Below are 22,408 nucleotides of genomic sequence, written 5' to 3' on the forward strand. Positions count from 1 at the left end.
CTAAGGGAATCTTTGTTTCTGGCAATCGGGACAGATAATAGTATTTCTAATGCTTTAGGAATAACATAATTGTCCAAAATGCTAAACTTCTAAAAAATTATAACCTAAGACAGACCTTTAAGAAAAGTCATGTGCATTTCAAGAGCAATGCCAATCAAATATTTATTTATTTAACAGCAGCATTTATTTAAGTGTGCACACCGTTTACTATTCTAGGTTGTGTCGGAGTCTCAAAACTTCCTTGTCTTTTAAAACTTTACAATTACTTGTTATGTAGGAAATATAATTTCTTTTGGTTTTGTTGTTAAATCTATTCATTTATTTATTTGAAAGAGTGATAGAAGAAACATAGAGATCTTCTGTTCACTGTTTCACTCCTTGTATACCTGCAGCAGTGGAAGCTGTAACATGGTAAAGCCCACAACAGGAAATGCTTTCAGACCTCCCACATGGGTGGCAGGAAGCCAAGGACTTGGGTGACCATCCACTGCTTCCCAGGCACATAGGCAAGCCTTGAATGGAAGCAGAGGTGGGACTTGTCCCCAGGCTCTTGGATATGAGGAGTAGATACACCAAGCAACAGTTTCACCCATTGTGCCACACTGCCTATCCAAGCACATTACACTTTTCTATCTTAAAGCAATTTATGGCTAAGAATTGCCACTCTTAGTGGTAGACCATTTTACAGTGGTACATTTATAAATGTTGCTGGTGTTTCCTCAGGTCACTACCGCGTTGATGATGCAACATTCTTTTTAAAAAAGTAATTTTTTTTTTATTAGAAAGTGAGACAAACAGAGAAGAGACAGAAAAGAAGATTTTCCATCTGATGATTCACTCCCCAGGCTGCCTCAATGGCTGGAGCTTGCCGATCCGAAGCCAGGAGCCAAGACCCTTTCTGGGTCTCCCACATGGGTGCAGGGTCCCAAGGCTTTGAGCTGTCCTAAATTGCTTTCCCAAGCCACAACAGGGAGCTAGATGCGAAGCAGGGCTGCCAGGTTTAGAACCGGTGCCTGTATGGGAGCTCAGTGTGCGCAAATTGAGGACTTTAGCTGCTAGGCTGCCATGCTGGGCCCAATAATCTATGTTTTAACTTCCTTTTTCCAAGAAATTTTTGATGTACCAGTTTTTACTGAAAGGTTTACCAAAGCTTATCATAACTGATGTGCATGTGTTTGCTCAAAACAGGGATATAAAATGCAGGTTTTTACAGACCTTTTCTTTAAGGGACCTATATTTTTCATGGAACATATTTTGGGAATGTTAGATGTAAAGGCTAAGTTTCTTATAGTTGTGAATGATGTACAGTGTGAGTTGGTAGGCAGGAGAATTATCTAAGCAGTGTAATTGTTAATATTTCTGTGTCACAAGAAAGGAAATTGAGGCTTGAATATTTGTCAGTGAAAATGTTCAGCATGAATTTTTAGTTTACAAATTGATGGCATTGTCATATTTAAGGATTTGACAAAATAAATTTAGAGTTTATGGACATTTTCTTTGAAATATTCTGACATTTCTGGAAAGAAGACATACAAATGATCAATAGGTCATTTGAACAGGATATATAACAAAAGTTTCAGCATTATTACCCATTAGAGATGTGAAAATTAAAAGCAGAATGAGCTATTATCTCACACCTAATAGAATTGCTATTATCTAAAAGAGGACACATAACAGGCCTTTGAAAGAGCACAGAGGAGTGGCAATCCTTATACACTGTTGGTGGGAATGTAAATTAGTTAAGTTATTATAGAAAACAATATGAAGGTTTCCAAAGAATTAAAATAGAGCTTCATGTGAACTAGCAGTCTGCCTCTCAGCATTTATCCAAAGGATGTAAAATCAGTATCTGCATTGTGTATCCTGCAGGATCCAGCATTATGCACACTAACCCATATATGGAGTGGCAATAAATGTTCATCAGTGAATGAATAGATATATGAAATGCAGCATACATACTCAATGAAATACTATATATTTCTTGAAAAGAAGGAAATCTCAATATCATGACAACATAGATTAATGTGGAAGACATTCCAGTTGTGAAATAATCCAAGCACAGGGAGTCAAATACTTTATGATCTCCTTTTTATTTGCGTGCAGAACCTGGAAAAGTCTAACTCGTGAAGCCAGCAAATGAAACAATTCAGGAGATATTATCAAAGAATACGATATTTCAGATAGAAGGAATAACTTGAAGAGATCTATTGTGTTACTTAAAGACTGTAGTTAATAGCTATTGAATAATTTATTTGAAAATCTATGTGGGTAGATTTTAAGTGTTCTTGTAACACAAAAAAATATGGGGACATGAAATTATTCACGTCAAGCACTTCAGCTGAGTCCTTCTACAATTGAATATGTATTTCAAAACATCATTTTGTACCATAAATAAATACATTTTTTGTTTGTCTATTTCTTTACTAGAAGAGAATTTAAAAATATTAGCGGGTAAGTGATAAAATCCAAATAATATCTGTACTTATGTTATTATCCTAGTTTTGGTCATTTTAATATGGTCATCTAAAATATGAACAGAAGAATCCAGAGGATAGGGTAATTAGGAATTTTAAACAATTTTTACAACATTTTAAAATAAAATTTTCTCAAAACTAAAATGTCAAAAATAAATGTTTACATAAGCTGAACTTAATATTTGGAAAAATATCTATTGTTCCACCTAGGGTGAAGTTTTATAACATTGTTAGTCCTTTTTTTTTTTTTTGAGTGGAACATCATTCAGGCCATGTTAATTTTAGCAGGAGTGGTTAGTGGGATTCCGGGCTCTGTAGCCTTTTCCATTCCTGAACATATAGTCCTTTAGATGAATGGACTTCCGTAGAAGTCTGTATGTGATGGTAGTGGTTCCCTTGCTTCAGAGCCTTTGCAGAGGAATCCCTGAGGGGATCATTTATCCTGTTTTCGACCCACTAGAAAGAAGGGATTTTTTAAAACTCTTCTAAGGGATTCTTTTTGACCCCAAACAATTTTTTTGACACTTTTTTTTAGCTCTTCTAAGAGATTCTTTTTGACCCAAAACAATTTCTTTTTTCACCAATTCCTATATCCTGAATTGTAGTTTCCCTCACTAAGATACAGCTATTTTTCCTTCATGTGGCACTGGAAGACAGAGGTCCTAATCTCCTTTCTGTTTGCACTCACATCATTGTTGCCCTTTTCCCCATGCAAGGTGAAAGGTATTAATTGCCTTAATTCTCACCAAGTTCCCTAACTTTTAATGTTTAGAGTCATTATGCAAGGAAATATGAACTAATATGACTTCTGCTTTACTCATTTATTGTTAGAAAGATAATGGTTCTTGTTTGGCTTTTCTGATGGCTGTCTCAACTTTTGGCATGCTACATTGCTTGCTTATTGTATAGATCCAACAATTGAACTTCAGATTTATTTTGTCTCATAAAGCTAAAAAACATGGTTGTTTTAGAGAGTAATTTTAAGGTTTGCACAAGCAGATAGCTTATTTTCTTCATGATAGCATCTTTTCATAAGGTTCATTTGTTAGGCTTTATATTTTTTTCTGTAGTGGGAATGAATAATGTGCTTGGAATCTAAATTGCATCTGTGGCAGGCACTTTGGGTATTGTTGTCGCTGTGTGTTTGAGGAACAAGAGGACAGAAAAAGCAGTATTCCATATCCGTGATGGTGTGATGCATTTTCTGGACTGACAATTACACTGGGCGTTATCAAAGGAACATAGGGAGTTCTTTTGCCAAGGACAGGCACATAGAAGTCTTGGGCAGTCATTGCAGGAGTGACTTATCATTCTTCCTGCCATGTACTCTTTGTTAGTGTTGTTGACCAGGGGTGAGAACATTGTCCGGTGATTACTGTTGTCACCTCTCTCTGTCACTCTGAAGTTTTGGACCCCAGAATGATACTTAAGAGGTTTTTCTCTAATAGGAGGAATGAAAAGAGGATCAGAAAAGGTGGTTAGTAGTTAATTGTCTTCCCCTTCCTAAATGCAAGCAGTGTGGTTACTGGATTTGTGTGCACGTGTGTCCCATGCTAACAATAAAATGCTAATAACAGTGGTAATCATTTCTTGAGCACTTATGTGTGTCTGATGCAGGGTAACTGCTTCACATTCATTATCACAGTTATTTTCCTTAACATCTCTGTGAGCTAAATGCATTTAGCTAATGAGAAAACTGCTGCTGAGAAAGCTGAGTGGAACAAGCTGTCCCAAGTTTATGTAGTTCATACATCACACAGTCAGAATTCCAACCAGAGTGCTTTCTGGTCCATTGCTTCTGCCTTGGACCTAGGCAGGGTGGGAGACACTTGCGCACGAGTGTTAGAATATGGAACATCAGCTTCCCATGTCCTTAGGTGTAGGGATCTGCCAGATTTATCTCTCTCTTTCTCCTTTTGCTTCATTTTAGATTTTATTTAAAGTTTAAAAATTAACAATATTAAGGAAAGTAAGTTTCTTAATAATGTGCCTTAAATAAAATCTTATATGTCATGGCAGTTGGTTTAGTAATATAACTTTAAATAAGTATTTTTGTGCTTTTTGTGATTGCATCATTTTTGAATTTTTACTGGAATGATTGTGTTAATATGATGAACCAATATAGTACTTTTGGCATTGATTCAACTCCTGTGGTGCTGTTATCAGAATCTTTTGTGATGGTGGATATTTTAAAGCAATGTTTCAGTAGTTTAGTGATTGGTTTTAACCCATTGCTTATAACCCATTTAATTTGGAAATACCAACAACATTGAAGGAACAAAGTTTTTATTCTGTATAATAAAAATGTCTAGTACTTCTCTTCTTATATATGACTTTTTAAAGATTTATTTTTTATTTGAAAGAGTTATGGAGCAAGAAAAGGGGAAAGATAGAAAGAAAAAGGGAAAGAGAAAGAGAGGGAGAGAGACAGAGTGCTAATCTTCAATTTATTGAGTCACTCCACAAATGGCTGCAACAGCCACAGCTGATCTGGGAAGCCAGGAGCTTCTAAGTCTCCCAGTGTGGGCTGCAGGGACCCAATGCTTTGGATCATCTTTCTCTGATTTCCCAGGCCACTAGCATGTTTCTGGATAGAAATGGAGCTGCCAGAACACAAACCAGCACCCTTATACGATGCTGATGCTGCAGGTGGAACTATGCCGCTATATTATCCAAGACTTTTGATTTGTGTTGTTGTTACTCATATATATGCCTGTTTTTTCCTTGTTTTTCAAAACTCTTTGAGTGCTTATTATTTCAGAAGGCCTCTATATGTACTGTCACACATCACTGAATGTTATTTGTCATTGTAAAACTTTTACCTGTCAACGTGTTGGGTAACAATTAGAAAATTGATGACAATAATTATTGCTTCAAACATAATTTGAGAAAAATCCTATAGCACTGTCCTTTAAGGATTTTCCCTATAGTTTCAGGTTCTACTTAATTTGGCATATAGAACGTATTCATGGTAAATTTTGTAGGTATCAGGCTTGTTTCCACATGTGTATTTAGAGAGAGAAAAGTACTAATTTTTCATGGGAAGATATGATGATTAAACTTTTTTGTGGTCTCTATGACAGTTTTATTGCATATGTTCCCCAAACGAATCATTTTCTAAGAACAAATTTGTGTAATAACAGACTGTGAAAACTTACCAGTTTATTTTTCTTTTATTAAAAAAATCAAAAGGCAAAAGAAAAGCCAGCCTTTAACTATTTGGACGTTTTCTCTGAGACATGGAGGCACTAGGCAAACACTCTGGCAGTAACATTTCTAAAGCAGGCTCAAAGTGAATGAGAATTTAAAAAACTCAATCCCTGTGTTAATTGCCATTTTAATTAAAGCTCCTGTGTATCATCTATGACAGAAGATTGCTTCAGAAAGATAAAGTAAGACTGTGTCTTCTACTTCCAAGAAGACAAAGGAAGTGTACAAAAAACCCAAACAGCCAGATAATTTTGCTGCCATTTTATTAAACAATTTGCTAAGCATCAAGCGAAGCAAATTATTAGTTGATTAATATCATTTTCTTTAGGTAATTACATGCACAGATTCAGCTTGTAGTTGGATTTCATGGTTCAGGGACTTAACCTAGGGAGTGCTAGAATATTGTGTTGTAGACTGCTTTGTAGAGATAAAGAAATCTGGAAATGGAAATCACTTATTTTCCAAGGCTTTTGATTTGAAATTTTATATTTTTCATGGTTACTATAAAGTTACAAGATCAAATAGGAATATATTTGAAAGAGCATTGTGCTGTGTAAAAATTGCTCATTATATTTATAATTGCTTTTTATTACTACTATGAAAGAGTAAAATGCATGTGTTTAGACCAGCCTTTCTGATCCCCACTACTGCAGCATGAAATTAGGAGTTTTCTTTAGTGTAATTGTTTAAAAGCTAAGAATTGGGATTTTCTGCTTGAATACCCAGACCAGATTATCAAGGTTTACATTATCACATAAAATGATGTTTGTGTGTGGGGAGAGTCAGATAACATGTAAAGACAATATTATCTTTGAGTTTCTGTGCTAGGATGAAATGTGTACTAGTTTAGAATAGGTAAAACCTGATTTCTTCAAAAGGAGAGCAAAAGAGTAACTTTAGTGATGAAGACAAACCTCCAATGTGAGCCACAAAGATGGACCACAATCACAGACGTGCTCATCACTGTTGAGTTTCACCCATGAAAATAACAGGAATAGAATCAGCATCTTTCTGAGGTTTTATCTTCACTACTACTCCTGTACAGATGAAATGACTTTGGTGAAGACAGGTTCTCCAACACAGCTCATTTTGTGCAAAAGGGAGAGCCACATTTTTCAAAAACTTACCTCTTCTGTGGAAGTTGGGGTGAGGAGGAATGTAGGCAAATGGCTTCTGAGCTTACTGGCTTTTAGAAAGTTCCATGGGAGAGTCCTGCTAAGATGAAGACTCGGAGAAATCAGGTGTTCTCTCTTGTGACAGATTTCACTGATAACTCTTATACGGTATAAACCCCATTGGGATAGCATCTGAGTTTCCTTATATCCATGTGAGCCATGGGTTCACAATGAATATGTGGTTAATGGGACCTTTAAGATCAACTGCTAGTGACATAATCTTTTATCTTTCCTCACCTGGAAACCCTGGAAATTACTAATGAAACTATAAATTTTTTTTCTTGTCTTTAGTGGGCGTTGTTACTGTTGCTTTTCTCTCTAAAGTGCTGTCCTACTGCGTCAAACTGGCTATTTCCTAATATTCTATTCCCAATCCTCCTTGTAACATTTGTTCTCTAGGTAGTATGTGTGTTGTATGTATTTTTTTTCCTGAAAATTCTGAATATGTTATAAACATAGTAAAAATAAAAACATTATTTTATATGACTACAATCCAATTATCTAAACTAGAAAGTTTACATACTTATAGTTACTATGGGCTAGTCTATAGATTTCATTCAAATGGTTTTCAGTTGTGCTTCATTGATGTTCTTTATTACAAATGGTAAAAATTGCTATTTGTAGTCTAGGAAACCAATCCAATGATATTCTTCCTTTATGTATTTTAAAGCTGCTTAATTTGGAGCAATTGTTCGGAATTTCTGATTTTAATAACCTTGACTTTTTTGAACGATGCAGAACAGTTATTTTGAGTTCATCTCAGGTTTCCTAATGGTGAGATGCAGATTAGATTTTTGGCAAGGGGAAGCACAGAAAAGATGCTGTGTCCTTTGTTGTGTTTCTCATCAGGGGCATATCATATCTATGTGTGCCATTATTTGTGCTTAATTAATGTGGCATCTGCCTCATTTTCACAATGTGAAATTATTCTTTCACCCTTTTAGTTAGTAATTATTTTGTTATGGGGAGACACTTTGAAACTAACTAAATAAAAATAAATATGTTTGTTATTGACAGTGTGGGCAGGCTTCTTGTTGTTGGAGCATGAAATAATGATAAAAAGAGATAGAAGGCCAGAATGAATCCGTATGGTGTTGGATTGGGATTGAAGATATCAGTATGATGTCATGGCTTTTATATCTATCTAGACATGAATGTGTATCTCTCTGTCTTCAAGTTTTGTCCTCTGAGAGGGTAATGAAGCAATGAGAATATGGTATCAATTAGTGTAATTAGACTATGCACCTCAAAAAATAGAATACTCCAAGAAAAATCACCCAATTCTTCCTTGCTGGTGCAGGAAAAAAATGAGATAATTCTAGAACAACTTGTTTTATTAGAAAGTGAAAAAGTGTACAAAAACTGATAGCGATTTGTTAAAAGGATAAGCAGCCAGTTTGAAGAAGCTTGCCATCAGTCAAATTTGAGCATATAAGAAACGATAGTAACATAGACAAAAATAATGATCTGTGTGTCCATGTGGATATAAATGCATGAATAAATGAACAAGGAAATGTATTCCTTATGATAGTATTTTAACAAATAAATGTACAAGGAATTTTTCAGTGAAAATCAATTGGTAACCACAGTAATAATTGTGTGAGGTAAGAATCATAAATGGTCTATTTTTAATGAAGCTAAATTTGCTTTGCAAGTCATTTATTCCTCAGCTTCCAGCACACAATTATGTCAGTTAAATTACTGCCTCTCATTAAAAGCCTGACTATTGAAAACCAATAAATACTCTCATTTTTGATTGTTGGGTAATATTTGTTCAGATTCTTCAGACTTTCCAAGGGAACAGTTTATTTCTTGTTATTTTTTTTTTTTCTTAAGAGGCTAGAGAAGCTCATTGGAAGCATTTTTCCTGGATAGCAAACATTAAGTGTGTTTTCAAACATGCTGTTGGTCACATCAGATAGGCAGGAAGGAATTGTCTGCTTGGGAAGCAGATAAAAGGGCAAATGGGACCTTTGGTGTTCTCTACCAGCCAGTAAATAGATTGGTGGTTTTCTGCTTGTGCCTTGGAGACAGATGTTAAGTGGGCTTGGGGATGCATAGTCCTTATAGGTGTATGTTTACTTCCCTTTGGCTAGGTCTAAATTCTGCTACATACAGAGAAATTTATTAAATAAATGCTTATTAGCAAGTGAGTAAAAATGGTTTTTACGTTTGGTTAGGAGGTTTCAGTGTCACTCCATTGGTTAAAGTTTCCTTCAAGGGAGACAGAAGCATTCCAGGGTAACATTTCAAAGGCTGGATTTGGCTGCCTTTATCACATCCACTAAGTATCCCGTCTTCTCAAACCGGTGGTGGACACAGGAGTGTGAAGGAAGCAAACCTGAAGTCTATCTCTGAATGGAAAACTTCCCTGGGTCCTTCTGCTTCATTCACACAAGAGCGGAGCATGTCTCAGATGCTATTACTCCTCCATAAGTTTCTCATTATCTTTAATTTTACTCATAAGAATTCATTTATAGGTTCTTCTATTAATATTATACCTACTGGTTTCACTATTTAAAATCTATTGCTGACACATGGATTATCAAAATCTCGGCTTAATAAAAATACTGATCATGGAAGTGCTTATAATTGTTTGTGGAGTGTTATCCTTCTGCTAAAGTACTGTCCTATTTGAATCCTCAATTAGGTCAGCTTCCCCCAGTGTTCAAGCTTTAACTAATCATCATGTATATAATACCAGACTGTTCATGTTAAGTTGTTAGTAGTTACAAGTTATAATGGAATTAAGGAGGAGGAAATAATGCAAGCACCAGGACAGATCTTGAAATTCCAGGCCCATGAAATTCTTCATGAAAGCAAAGTGCTTCATAAAATGCAATAGCAGAACACTGCATACCATAGCACCATCTTGGAAACAGAAAATGTGTTAGTTAGTTAGAGGTGGATGCTGCACAGAAATGAAAACCTGTTTTAACTTTGCCTGATCCTGAATTTCTAAAAATTGCCTGAGTAGGGTCTTTTTATTCTATTGCTCTCTTGAAGTTAGCTTTTCCTGGGACATGCTGTAGAAAGCACCGTTTTGCAGATGATAGAAAGAGCTTTCTTAACCACCACCCGTTTAACAGACTCTCAGCATTCTCCTCCTAAAATTTGAAGCTAACAGGCTTCTTTGTAATATGCTCTTCATCAGTTGAGCTGCATGCTTACAAAGAGTCAATTGAGATTTCCCAAAAACCTGTTTATTTCATTTCTACTCATAATTATAATCACATAACTTAATTAAATGTTACATAATCCTGTGACTTTTAAGTATAAATATAAAGAGTTATTGTTTCTGTGAAAAAAAATTGAATGCTTTAGAAAGGCTCAGTAAATCAGAATTGCTAGTAGTTTCGTTGAATGAGGGGAGGCAGGATAGCTATCAAAGTGTTGGGAACAGAGTTCCTAAAAATTATATCCCACATGAGTTGTTTTAGAAGTATCTTTTGAGTTACAGATGCATTTAAAAAGGTGTCATTATTTGAGAAAGATTTTCAATTAGTTGAGTCATAGTCAAAGCCTTACATTAAATAAAAATATTCACATGTATACCAATTTTTGTTATTTCTTGATTTTACTGAATTTTCCTGCTCAGTGACAAAGTACAGAACCTGTGGGAGTGAGACAAAAGAGCTTTTGTGAGACACACACACAGAAAGAGAGAAACACAGAGAATTAAATAGGAGACTTCATAAAGGACTATAGACACATACACATGAAGACAAGCATATGTACTTTGTGATATGTTTTAAAATAGTGAAAAGAGATTTTGGTCATGTCTTGCCAAGTCATGCTCTATTCTCCCCCACCCCCTTTTTAAGATTTTATTTTTATTGAAAAGTCAGATATACAGAGAGGAGGAAAGAGACAGAGAGGAAGATCCTCCATCTGTTGATTCACTCCCCAAGAAGCCGCAACGACCAGAGCTAAGGCAATCCAAAGCCAGGAGCGAGTAGCCTCTTTTGGGTTTCCCACATGAGTGTAGGGTCCCAAGGCTTTGGGCCGACCTCAACTGCTTTTCCAGGCCATAAGCAGGGAGCTGGATGGGAAGCGGGGCTGCTGGGATTAGAACAGGCACCCATATAGGATCCTGCTGCATGCAAGGCGAGGACTTTAGCTGCTAGACTACTGTGTCATCTATTTTCTTTAAAATGTTACTCTACCACCTTTGTCTTGCTGGCTGCCTGCCTGCCTTCCTTCCTTCCTTTCTTTTTAAAGTTTTTGTTGTAAGTCAATAGGATTGTTTTATATATTCTTTTTAAGAAAATGGAAATTAGAAATCTTAATTTCTCTCAAGTGGTTGATATGTATCCACATATACATATATTTCAGTACAGTCCTCTATATTTGGTTTCATGATTGAAAAAATTTATTTGTTGCTAGTTTAATTTTTAATGTGATTTTTTCATGAAAGTTTTCAATAAAGTGATTTCTATATGGGTGCCTTTAGCTTGATTCTAAGGTGGCTTATGGTTTAAAGTTGAAATTATGTGGTAATTTTTAGTGCCTATGCTTGTATGTACTGTATGAACAAAGCAGTTAATCTACTGTTTGCTGGCTTTCCTTTTGAAATGTGGAGAACAATAGCCAATTCTCAGGTTTCACAAAGAATCTATTTGTACAGAGATCTGCAGTTGATGAAAAATGGAGAAATACTTCTGCTATGTTTTAAATGGAGCAAAAATAAATTATTGCTTTGATCCTGTCATTAAAAGAGAAAGAGACTCAAATTTGGAATTCACTCAATTCTTTTCATCTTAACAATTTTTTCAAACACTAGAAACAGAACTACAAGAAAGTAATTTGTCAAACTACATATTAAGTGAGTGTTTGAATATGAAAAGAATATTTGCAGTCGGTGTGGTATTATTCTTTAGAAACATTAAATGCTCTTATGCTAAGGTGATAATTGAATGATTTTTGTTGGAATTAAAAAGCTAGATGCTTCATTTTGACAGGTACATAGCAGATATTTTGAAAGACATGTGAATGGAACTAAGGAAAGAGGTGGTATTGGATAAACATGTACTCTCAAGAAGAGAAGTTGGCTTGAATGTTTTGGGACCTGCATGTAGTTTTCTTTATCGGAAAAAGCATTCTAAACTCAAATAACGTACCTGCCCATTTTATGCTGAGCAGCCTGAGTAATTTGTCTTTGACACCTATAGACTTTTTAGGGCCCTTCTAGCTATTGTGTTAAAGTCTTTTTCTGTAGCATCTACGTAGTTTTCCATGAAATCACTTTGTGGAGCTGCTGTGTAATTACTGGTACATTACTGTACAACTACTGTTATATTATTGCTATATACTGCTGTATGGTTTTGTATACTACAGTAGTAAAGCAATTTTTGCTACTTTCGTGTTATCTCCACATGTGCCTTTTTCCTTATTTTGATCAGTCCTATGAAAGACGGGTTGCTTATTTGTGTGTGTGTGTTATTATACTTGGGCTGTTTCTACACCCTCTTGTAGGTTCTCATGTTTCTGATCATTTTTGTCATAGTTACCTGATATTGTGCTTCCCAAGATAGAGTTAGAGAACAATGTAGCACTTTCAAAAATTTGGGGGAACTCTACTTGTTTTAACAGAGAAGATATTTTAAATATGTAAACACATCAGTCACTCAGTGACTGTGTATGGATCAGTTAATTCCCAAGAAATATTAATATAGATGTGGTATTCTCTGAATGATTTGCAGTATTTATTTTTCAGATGTGACTTTATAGAAAATGTATGGCCCATATGAAAATAATATCACACACTGCATAATGATGTTTCAGTCAAAACCGACCACATATACAATATTGTTCCATAAGATTATATTTCTAGTGATACTGTAGCCTTCTTTGGGAAGTACACTCTACAATGTTTACACGGTGACAAAATCTCTGAATGTATTTCTCAGAATGTATCTCTATTGTTAAGTGATACATAATTGTATAGTTGAAATGGAGATCAAATTAATTGCCAGAATGGGTTGAAAAAAATCTCTTAATGTACGTGAAAGACATAAGAGTTGGGTGACTTTGAGATTGGAGCTAGGCAGAGGGAATGGGTTAGATATGAACGCTATGTCTTAAATAGTACTCAGTACTGAAATACAAGAGTAAAAGTTGTGATACTCTTCCTTTTAGGTGTACTTATTTCTGTGAATCTTACTGTGTAATGGATATATACTGGTGTTCCCAACATAATAGATAAGTTGAGGAATTCGAGAGTGCAAAGGCAGAATAGGACGGGATTTTCATCAAATTCACATTCACTCAATTGAAAAAATGAGCTGTAGGGTTTTGAGTTATGAACATTCAATGGAGTTTGCTTTCAATGATTATGGATTTTGTTTTCATTGAGGAAATAACCATTGTGAGGCTAACTTGTGATATCTAGAGAAAGGAAGGCAGGGGCACTGGGCCTGATTTTGCCTTGGCCCCAAGCCTGTCACTGAGACTTACTTTTCCTTGTTGGAGACAGGGAAGACACATTGGGGGAATGCCAACTCTTGCAATGGTGCAGCAGGTCCAGACGACCGCTCCCTGGGTCTGGAGTTTCAGTCCATGATGAGGAGCTGAGGAGGCTGGTGAGCTTTCCTGTGAACTGCCAAGGTTTTGTTCTCATTTAGCCCCAGGAGAAATGGGGCAGATAGGCTAACACTTTTTGTTCTATGGCCTCTTTGAGTCAAATACCGAAACTAGTCAGAGAGAAGACATGTTCTCATGCATTTTAGGCTAGCTGAGAACAAATGTCTGAGATGCGGATTGAAGTGTGCAGTCATTTGATTGTTAGAGTTTCACATAGAAACTGGTTGATAGAACAACATGTTTATCCAAAATATGTAGACTGTCTAGGTGAATAGACAGGAATTGATTGTGTCTACTCAATTAATAGAGTAAGGAACAACAAGCAAGTCACTGGACAATTTAAGACTCTTGTCAACAAAGGATTGGAGGAATTATGTCTCCTGCATAAGTTGCTCCCAGTTTGAAATCTTGGTACACTCTTAAAGCTCTTTTGTGGCTGGCAGCAGTGTTAGGCTGAGCTCTCTTAATCCCTTTACAGATCAGCATCTCTCTAAAATAAATCACTTGATTTTTTTTTTCTGCCTAATGTTCTGGGGAATGACTTAGGAGACTCACCTTAAGATTTAAAGTGTTTGAAAATGGCTTCTGTAGCTCATCATTTTGAATCTTACTTAGCTCTGCTGATCTATTTAGCTTTCTCAAGGAAAAATGGATTTTATTACCTTTCCCACAAAGTACAACTATAATCATTGTTATTTTCTTGGAGTACTTTTTGATGAAAATAAGTGGATAACTTGCTGTTTTCAAAGTCTCAACCATGGTGGGTTTTCTTTTATATTCAATAATTCACATGTTGTTCTTTCTTCTCAACTATGCAATTTTTCAGTCCATATACAATTTAATAAGTACATACAAATTTTCAGTGCTATGCAAGAAATGGAGACATATAAAAGAAATCTGAAGCATGGTTATGTCTTCATATCGGTTATAGTATTTGTAGAGAAATAAAACCAAGTCAGCGGAAATAAACAAGAATGAAATGTTCAAAGTGTAGTATTCACTATAGGAATCGTTTGTAAATAAACATTGAATATGAATGAATGAATGAATGAATGAATGAATGAATAAATGAAAAAACACTCACTGAGTATGAGCAGAGCCATGAAAGATAATTAGGGTTAGATGAGTAACGGAGGTAAAAGAGGTAATACTGTCACCAGAGCAAGAGAAACTTGGTGGGGCATGTTGCAAGTGTGACATAGATCATTATCTGTATCCTGTGCTCCACAGAGATCAAGAAACTTAAAATAGATCCTTATCAATCTTTTAAAGGGGAATAAATTACAAAGGAATCACGAATGATTTCTAGGAGATGCGTTCCTACAGCTTGAGAGCTGTATATCAGCTGATTAAGTCAGAGAAAGCAACAGCACAGTACAGGAAATGGAAGCAAGTAGCAAGTTCAGTGTGGAGGAGAAACATTATTTATTGAAGGAAATGGAAATTGGGAATGAATGCTGATTCTACAGTGGGTAATGATTATAATAAAAATTGTTTTTACAATATCCAAAACCAAGAGGGGAAAATTTTCAGGTGGAAAGAAAGGTACTAATACACACAGGAATTGGGTAGTGTTAGAGTGAGGTTTTATTATTAGAGAGTTTGTTCCTCTGGGCCTGGAGACCAGAATGAGAAGAGAATTCTGTAAATGGCTAAGTTAAAGGAAATTAAGCCAGAGTAGTTGGAGTCACTCATCAAGAGTGGCTTGATGGTGAGGAGAGGTGGGAAGAAAGTTTTGGGCGGTTAGCTCTGGAGTATGTGCAGTGAGGATTTGTGTTAATGTCATCTCTGCCAAGATCAACAAGCCTATGTAAGGAATTCATCAAGGGCAAGGCTGCCTTATTATCTTCTGTGGACTTGCCAGAGCAGAAAACAAGGAACTCAGGAGGAATCCCATAATGTATTGATTTCTTGAGGGTAGCTGTGAAAGTAGGGAAATCTAGAACAGATTTGATGGAGGGAGCGAGGAAGAGGGACAGGAGGAGTGATCTATGTACCTGAGAGGGGAAGGGAATAAAGCCCAGAGGACAGAGAACAAACAGGTTTGCAGGGTGTGTTAGAGGAGATGGCAGAGAAAGGGGTACTGCCCTGAACAAATTAAATCCTAGTCTTGGTTGTGGAGTTGGACCTGGAAATGATGATGTTCAGGCATTGTCTATTAATGAGGTCCAAATACTTGGATCATCCTCTGCCACTTTCCCAGGCCATTAGCAGGAAGCTTGATTTGAAGTGGAGCATCTGGGACTGGAACTGGAGCTTACATGGGATGTCAGCATTGCAGGTGGTGGCTTTACCTATTATGCAACAACCCCACCCCCAGGACAGGTTTTAACATATCTTACAGCACCAGTTCTGTTTTTTGAGAATTCTACATAAACCATAGGGATAAAAGTTCTAGCTTAAATTTTAATAGTTTTAGTGAGTTTTAAATTCTTCTGATTTTCACAAATGGGACGTTAGCATGATAGAAAAGTTGACAAATTGAGAAAACCATAAATAAAATTTGTTTTGTATTCCAAATTCTTGGAGGTAATTGTTGTTACTTTATTTTTTGGTAAGAGCTTTTGCTCGCATTCTCTGAAATTGGAATCATACTAGACATACCTTTGTCTTATTGTTTCTGAAGGTTAGTTAACTTCCAATCTGGTTTCATCTTCTGAAAACTGTGTAGGGTTGGCAAGAAAAGATGTGGGTAGGACAGAGCACACAGCATTAACAGTGGAAAGCTTGACATCTGTGGGAAAGAGGAAGGTTTAGTAATTTATGACTTCCACTAGCTTTATACTTAAAAAAAATACATGATTGTAAGGAAGTGTCCAATGCCCTAATCTGTAAAAGAAGATTGTTTTAGCTTTGTTATGATTTATAGTGTGCTGTTTTTACTACCTATTTCACGTGTGGAAAATGTTACTTTTATAGCTTGATTATAACTATGGACATATCCAAAAATACAGAAACTAATTTTTACTGATAATTCTTTTATGGTGTCAGATTATTTTTCTTGTAATATTTGTGTATGGCTTCTACATAATGTTTTCTAATGGACTTTGAATGCCCATTAGAATTAATCAGCTAGCTATTCAAGCTAGATTTGCTTTAATCTTCTAGTATTTATTCAATTTTATTTAGCATTACAGTTTTATGAGGGTTTTGAACCAGACGAGTATAGATAATAGGAAACACATTGTATCATGTATTTGAAATTTGGATATGTCAAATTCTGATTTTTACTACATAGGACATTTTTTATTGTTCTTTTAAGTCTGGAAATAATTGGCATGTCTATCCATCTTGCTTTTTAGAATTTTTGTTATGAAAATGAAAAGAAATAATTCTTTTGTTCTAATTCATATTTGATCTAAACCCGTATGAAATAAGCAAGAGTTGGAGGAAAGGATTACATTTGTGATTATAAATTCTAATTGCCAGAATTCCATGGATAAGCCAAAATTCAAATGTTAATCTTTAATCAATAGACATTTACTTAGGGATTGAGATCTTTAGACACAGATGTAAAGCAAAAATATCTGAAAATTGTCAATAATGACATATAATTGACTGTTTTCAGTTTGTCTCTGATTTCTGTGAAATAAAATCATCCGTGATGAGTTAGGGCATATGCAGGAAAACATTCTTGGGATTGAGCACTACCAGTATATAAATGTACCTTCTAATTTATAGAGGTCTTTATTATATGCGCATCGTACATTTTCTTTTAATGAGCAGTAAAAACAGCTATTGCGTTGATTTTGAGTTAAAAGGGTGCATAATGGAGAGGTAATGGATTGTTTATCTCTTATGATATTTTCAAAGTACAATATTGAAAGACCATGGTCTATTGGTCTAGTACAGCCTGCCCTCTGTTTTTGTAAATAGTTTTATTGGAACATGAACACTGATTTGTTTATATATTAGTCATGCCTTAATGAGTTAAGAAGTTGTGATGGAAGCTATATGGGTTTCGACCTCTAACATGTTGATTACCTGGCTCTTTATTTGCAAATTTTGTCTGAGTTTTGTGTAAACCTTCCCTTGATAGTCTCCCTTAAACCTAGAAGTACACTGTTGTTTACATGTAAATACAAATTCAAGTTGGCAAGATTGACACAAAGAGCTAAGTAAATGGAAAAAATAGCACAAAGAAATAAGTAAATGGAAAAAAAAAACAAACAGAAAAAAATATATCGCCCTATAATAAAGAATAAAATTATGTCATGGCAGCAAAAAAAAAAAAAAACCTACTTTTTTTTTCATAAACACATGAAGTGAAAGTCACTTCCATTTGACTAAAGCAAATCCTGAAAATGACAATATAAACACACTAATATGTTAGTGTATTTTTTAGCTTTATGATTTGGCGATGTCAACCTCAGTGTTTTGCTATCTAGTTATATGGTTATATCTAGGTTAACTGGAGTTCTAAAGGAATTTGAGGGTTTTCTGGAAATTGTGGGATCAAAAATTTTCTTTGATATAGGCTAGGGAAAGGGGCAGTTTTGGTAGGATATCTGTGATCAATATATAGCACTGTCACAACTAGTCTGATGAACACGATTTTAAAAGGATGTAGTCAGGAAGGCTTGGGATAAGGAAACATGGTAGAATCTTGACCCCAAAGAGTTGAACTGTTAAAGATAACGTGGCACATAACTGAATCTACATGAGGGAAAGGTAAGTTGCAGCAGGTCCTAGAAACAGTTATAAATCTGTGTGAACTTGCATGAAAACATAATTCACAAGAGATAATATGTCTGTAATTTGTTTCATTACATTTGGTTTTGTATCTTGACTTTGTTGTATTATGGTAAAGCAGATCTCAACTTTAAGCCATGGTGTGTTAATTTTTTGTACTAAGATGACTGTCTTAGTGAAGGGAGATGAAAATCAGAGACAAGTACACCCATTTTTCTTGCTAAATTCTTGCGTGCAAATATTGAAAAAATTTCAGTGTGTATCTCTATTCTTAAATAAAAGGAGGACACCCAATGAAACAATTAACCATACTTTGACAATATGATGTTTTCTACTATTGCCTGTACTTACTATTGCCTATACTTACTTGCCATGATACACTTAAATGGCAGAATATTGGACTTGTGACCGTTGCTAAAGGACTATACTATTGTAATAACATGGGGGGAAATGGTTGGGTGGAGAGGTGGAAGAGAAATCCCTATACCTACAAAAGCATATCATGGAAAATAATAACAATAAAAATACACTAAAGAGGGATAGTAACCTTTGATTTGACATAGTGTGTATGAATACTTTTTATTTGCCTTAATGGTTGCTGGCATTGTGGCACGGTGAGCTGATCTCCTGCCTACAGTATCAATCTCCAGTATCAGTCTTCAGTATCAGAATGTTGATTATTGTTCAGGCTACTTTGCTTCCCATCCAGTTTCCTCTTTGGGTCCAGGCCATCTATGTGGAATACTAAGATGGATTTCCCAGTTCCTACCCTCAGTCTGGCACAGATTTCCTGTTGCAGTCATTTCAGAGTGAACCAGTGGATGGAATCTCTCTCTCTTCTCTTTCCTTATTTTTTCGGTGTGAACTCTGTTTTTCATATAGATGAATGAATAGTTTTTTTTTTTTAATTTACTTAGTAGAGAAAGAAAAAAATGAGTGAGAATCAATCTTCCATTTGCCGGTTCACTCTCCAGATGATGCAACAGCCAAAGCTGCACCAGACAAGCCAGGAGCCAGGATTTTCTTCCCAGTTTCCCACATGGTTGGCAGCGGCCCAAGGGCTTGGCCATCTTCTGATGCTTTCCCAAGCATATTAATTGGGAGCTGGATTGGAAGTGGAGCAGCCAGGACCTGAACTGGTGCCCATATAGAAAGTGGTGTTGCAGGTGGTGGCTTTAACACCATGCCACAATGGCAACCCCCCAAATACATTTTTAAAGGAGTTTTCTGTGGTATAGAAATTTTGTCACATATACCAAAGATAAAATTCTGTGGAACATAACAGACATCAAAGTGGTGGTCTGGAATAGCAGTGAGCAGCATTATGGAGAAGTTAATTGAGTCCAGTTTAATGGACAAAGAATGAAGCTGATTATGCAGAACTATGGCCACTCTGAAATTTGAATGAATACACTGGTCTTTTGTGGCTGCTGTAAGAAAATGTCTTGATCGGGTATTTTTTTGGGGGGGGGGATTTATTTATTTTTATTGGAAAGTCAGATAGACAGAGAGGAGGAGAGACATCTGCTGGTTTATTCCCCAAATGGCCACAACAGATGGCGCTGAGCGAATCCAAAGTCAGGAGCCAGGAGCCTCCAGGTCTCTCATTTATAGTTAGCAATTTAATAATTTATAGTTAGCAGAAATCTGTGGCCCATAGGTACAGGGAGTCTCGGAAATGGAATCATGGTACTGGCTAGTTTGGTGTCTGGTGTGGGCCTAGTGTGCATAGATGGTGCCTTAGATGTGTGCTCATATATCTGAAGGGGCAAACAAACTCTCCTGGGATGCTTCTATTAGGTCATGAATCCCATTCACCTCCTAGATACCCTACCTGCCGACACCATGGCACAAGGGACTACATTTCAACATATGATGTTGAGGAGAATACAAAAAGCACTCAGATGATCTCAATGAGTGTGCTTTATGTAGAAGAGAAATTTTGGTGACTAGCTGAGATGTTAAGTATAGTAAAATAGTTGGGTAGCAAGAAGGACAGAGACAGATGGGGCTGGGAGTGGTGGCTCATGAAGGAACTAAGGTGTTGTTCTGATTTGCTTCCGTGATTCCATTACATTGTGAAGAACGTTTCATGTTCCAGAAGACTTCTGGTGTGAATAATAGAGAGAAAGCAGTGTGGGCAGGTCTATCTGGTTTGGTAGTTACCAGGAATGTTTTGCTCTGATCCTAGTTGCAATAGCTGTCAGATCACATACCTGGAAGGAAGGAGTATCAAGTGACTTAAATTAAAACTTCATAAATCCTCTCTTAACAGCTTTTTGACTCTAATTTAAACCTTTTGCAGGAAAATATAGGTTTGTATAATCAATAAACAAGATTACCTTCTGGTTTTATTTCACTGTCAAGCTAGTGGGACTCATTTCTTTTGAGAGTAATCTCAGAAAGAAAAAGTGAAGATAGGACAGTTTCTCTTACTTTTTCCGATAGACTTTAATAATGACTGTTGCTTTTTAATTAAGGTGAAGAGCAAAGCACATTTTTAATGTAGCTGGCCATCATTTCTCTTTATGGGGATAAGGAATGCTGCCCAATATCCCCAGGGAATGGCAGTGTTGCTGGCCAAAGCAACAGAAGCAGCAGGTTCCTGTAGGTCCAAGAATCTGCAGCTCATTAGGACTGCTGTAAATCATATTTTCCACACCTCTCAATGAAATTTGGCACCTCCAGCTTATTGTGTGGTGGTCACACCATTCTTTAATGTAGTTGTTAGATGGCACCTTCTATTGAATGATGAAACTGAGTGGGCTTGTGCTACTAATGATGGATTGGAAGGCAAACGGTTTTGCAGAAAAGAGAACAAGAGGATGCCAGGGAAACCTGTCTATTTGTAATAAGAAGGCTGGTAGATATGAAGATTTTATGGGCACCTCAAGTGTGGTGTTACAGTGTGTTGGAAGAGCTTGAGTGAAACCTACAAAAAAGGCTCTGGCAGTTAAAAATGACCCAGCATTCAAATAAGTGTGGTCTTTGTAGGTGGGGATGGTGGGGGAGGGAGAGGAGATGAGGTTTTGTGAGTTCATGGTTGGCCTGCTGTGGTAGTATTCAGGCTGGTGGAGAAAGGATTCTAGCTGGCACTTGCCTGGGTGGGGCATGGAAATGGTTCTGGCTTAATTTCAGGATATTTGTCTGCCAAGGCTTTTTTCCCCCCTTCTTTTCCATGGCTGCTGTTACTACATGTAGATAATGTTGGCAAGATTCGGAAGAAATTTAAGAGTTGAAGAGAACAGACTAAGTCAAAGAGGAAAAGTAGTTATTTTTAGTATTCAATAATGTGATTAATATATAGATGCTTGAGGAGGATGAGGAATGGTATGAGAGAAGAAATACAATTAAAAGAACTATTACCTTATATTTAGACAGTGGAAATGTGGTAAAGCTATCATTTTGGGAACCTTTGGGAAGACAAAACAAGGAAGTGATGGGGAAGATTCAGCAGCAACTAGAAAGTTCAAGTTAAGAAGAGTAGCCTGGAGTGCTTTGCACATAAGGCAAATACAGTTAACCAAATAGAATTGGATACCTCAAAATAGTGAAAGCGGATTTTGGATGTTGTTAACCCAAGAAATTGATAAATGTGTTAGATGTAATAATACTGCATATTACACAATGTGTACATGTATTGTGACACCATACTGTATTTTATAAATATGTCCAATGATTTGTGTCAAAAGCCTAATTCGAAAACTGAAAAAAGAAGAAAATACTTGACAGAACTCTGTTGGAATCTGAATGTAAAAGATTGTGTGATGTAAGACAGGAGATTTTTTAACTAGAAGTCTCTTACATTCCTTTGGCTTGGATGGTGGTATTTTAGACTTACATAAATCATTCAGTTGAACAGATAAGAAATTATTTGGCATTAAAAATTCTTTCCATTTTCCCCTAAAAAGTCTTTGTCTTATGACTTTTCTCATCTTTGCCTTTTCTTTCTTTTCTCTCATGTGCTCAAGAAGAGCAGGCAACCGTCTCTGCAGAGGCTTGAGTGACCCTGGCCTGAGCAGTTTTTGTTCAGTCAACACCTTTTTGAGCTGTTTCTTTATGAAATTGTTGTTTTGTGTAAGTTATATTTGAAAGTGCTATGCAGTATAATTATTACAAGGGGAAACATGTTGTCGTGGTACAACCACAATGCAGTGAAGAAAAATCAAGCTGACTCAGTGCTATTTCTCTTTTAAATTGAATTGTTAGATTTTCTTGCATTGAATGTTAAATAAAATCAAAGGGCTGTAGAAGACAAGAAAATTAGGAGGAGAT

The 22,408-nt window shown here is 36.1% G+C and overlaps 1 protein-coding gene across 1 annotated transcript in view; it reads left to right on the forward strand.

The window, feature by feature from the left end:
• The window catches only part of PLCL1 (phospholipase C like 1 (inactive)), a 315,730-nt gene that overhangs the window by 180,193 nt on the left and 113,129 nt on the right, over window positions 1-22,408 (forward strand). The window lies entirely within an intron of this gene.

This window comes from Ochotona curzoniae, unplaced genomic scaffold (assembly GCF_017591425.1).
Source record: "Ochotona curzoniae isolate NIBS_2020 unplaced genomic scaffold, NIBS_Ocur_1.0 contig_2210, whole genome shotgun sequence".
Classification (NCBI taxonomy): domain Eukaryota; kingdom Metazoa; phylum Chordata; class Mammalia; order Lagomorpha; family Ochotonidae; genus Ochotona; species Ochotona curzoniae.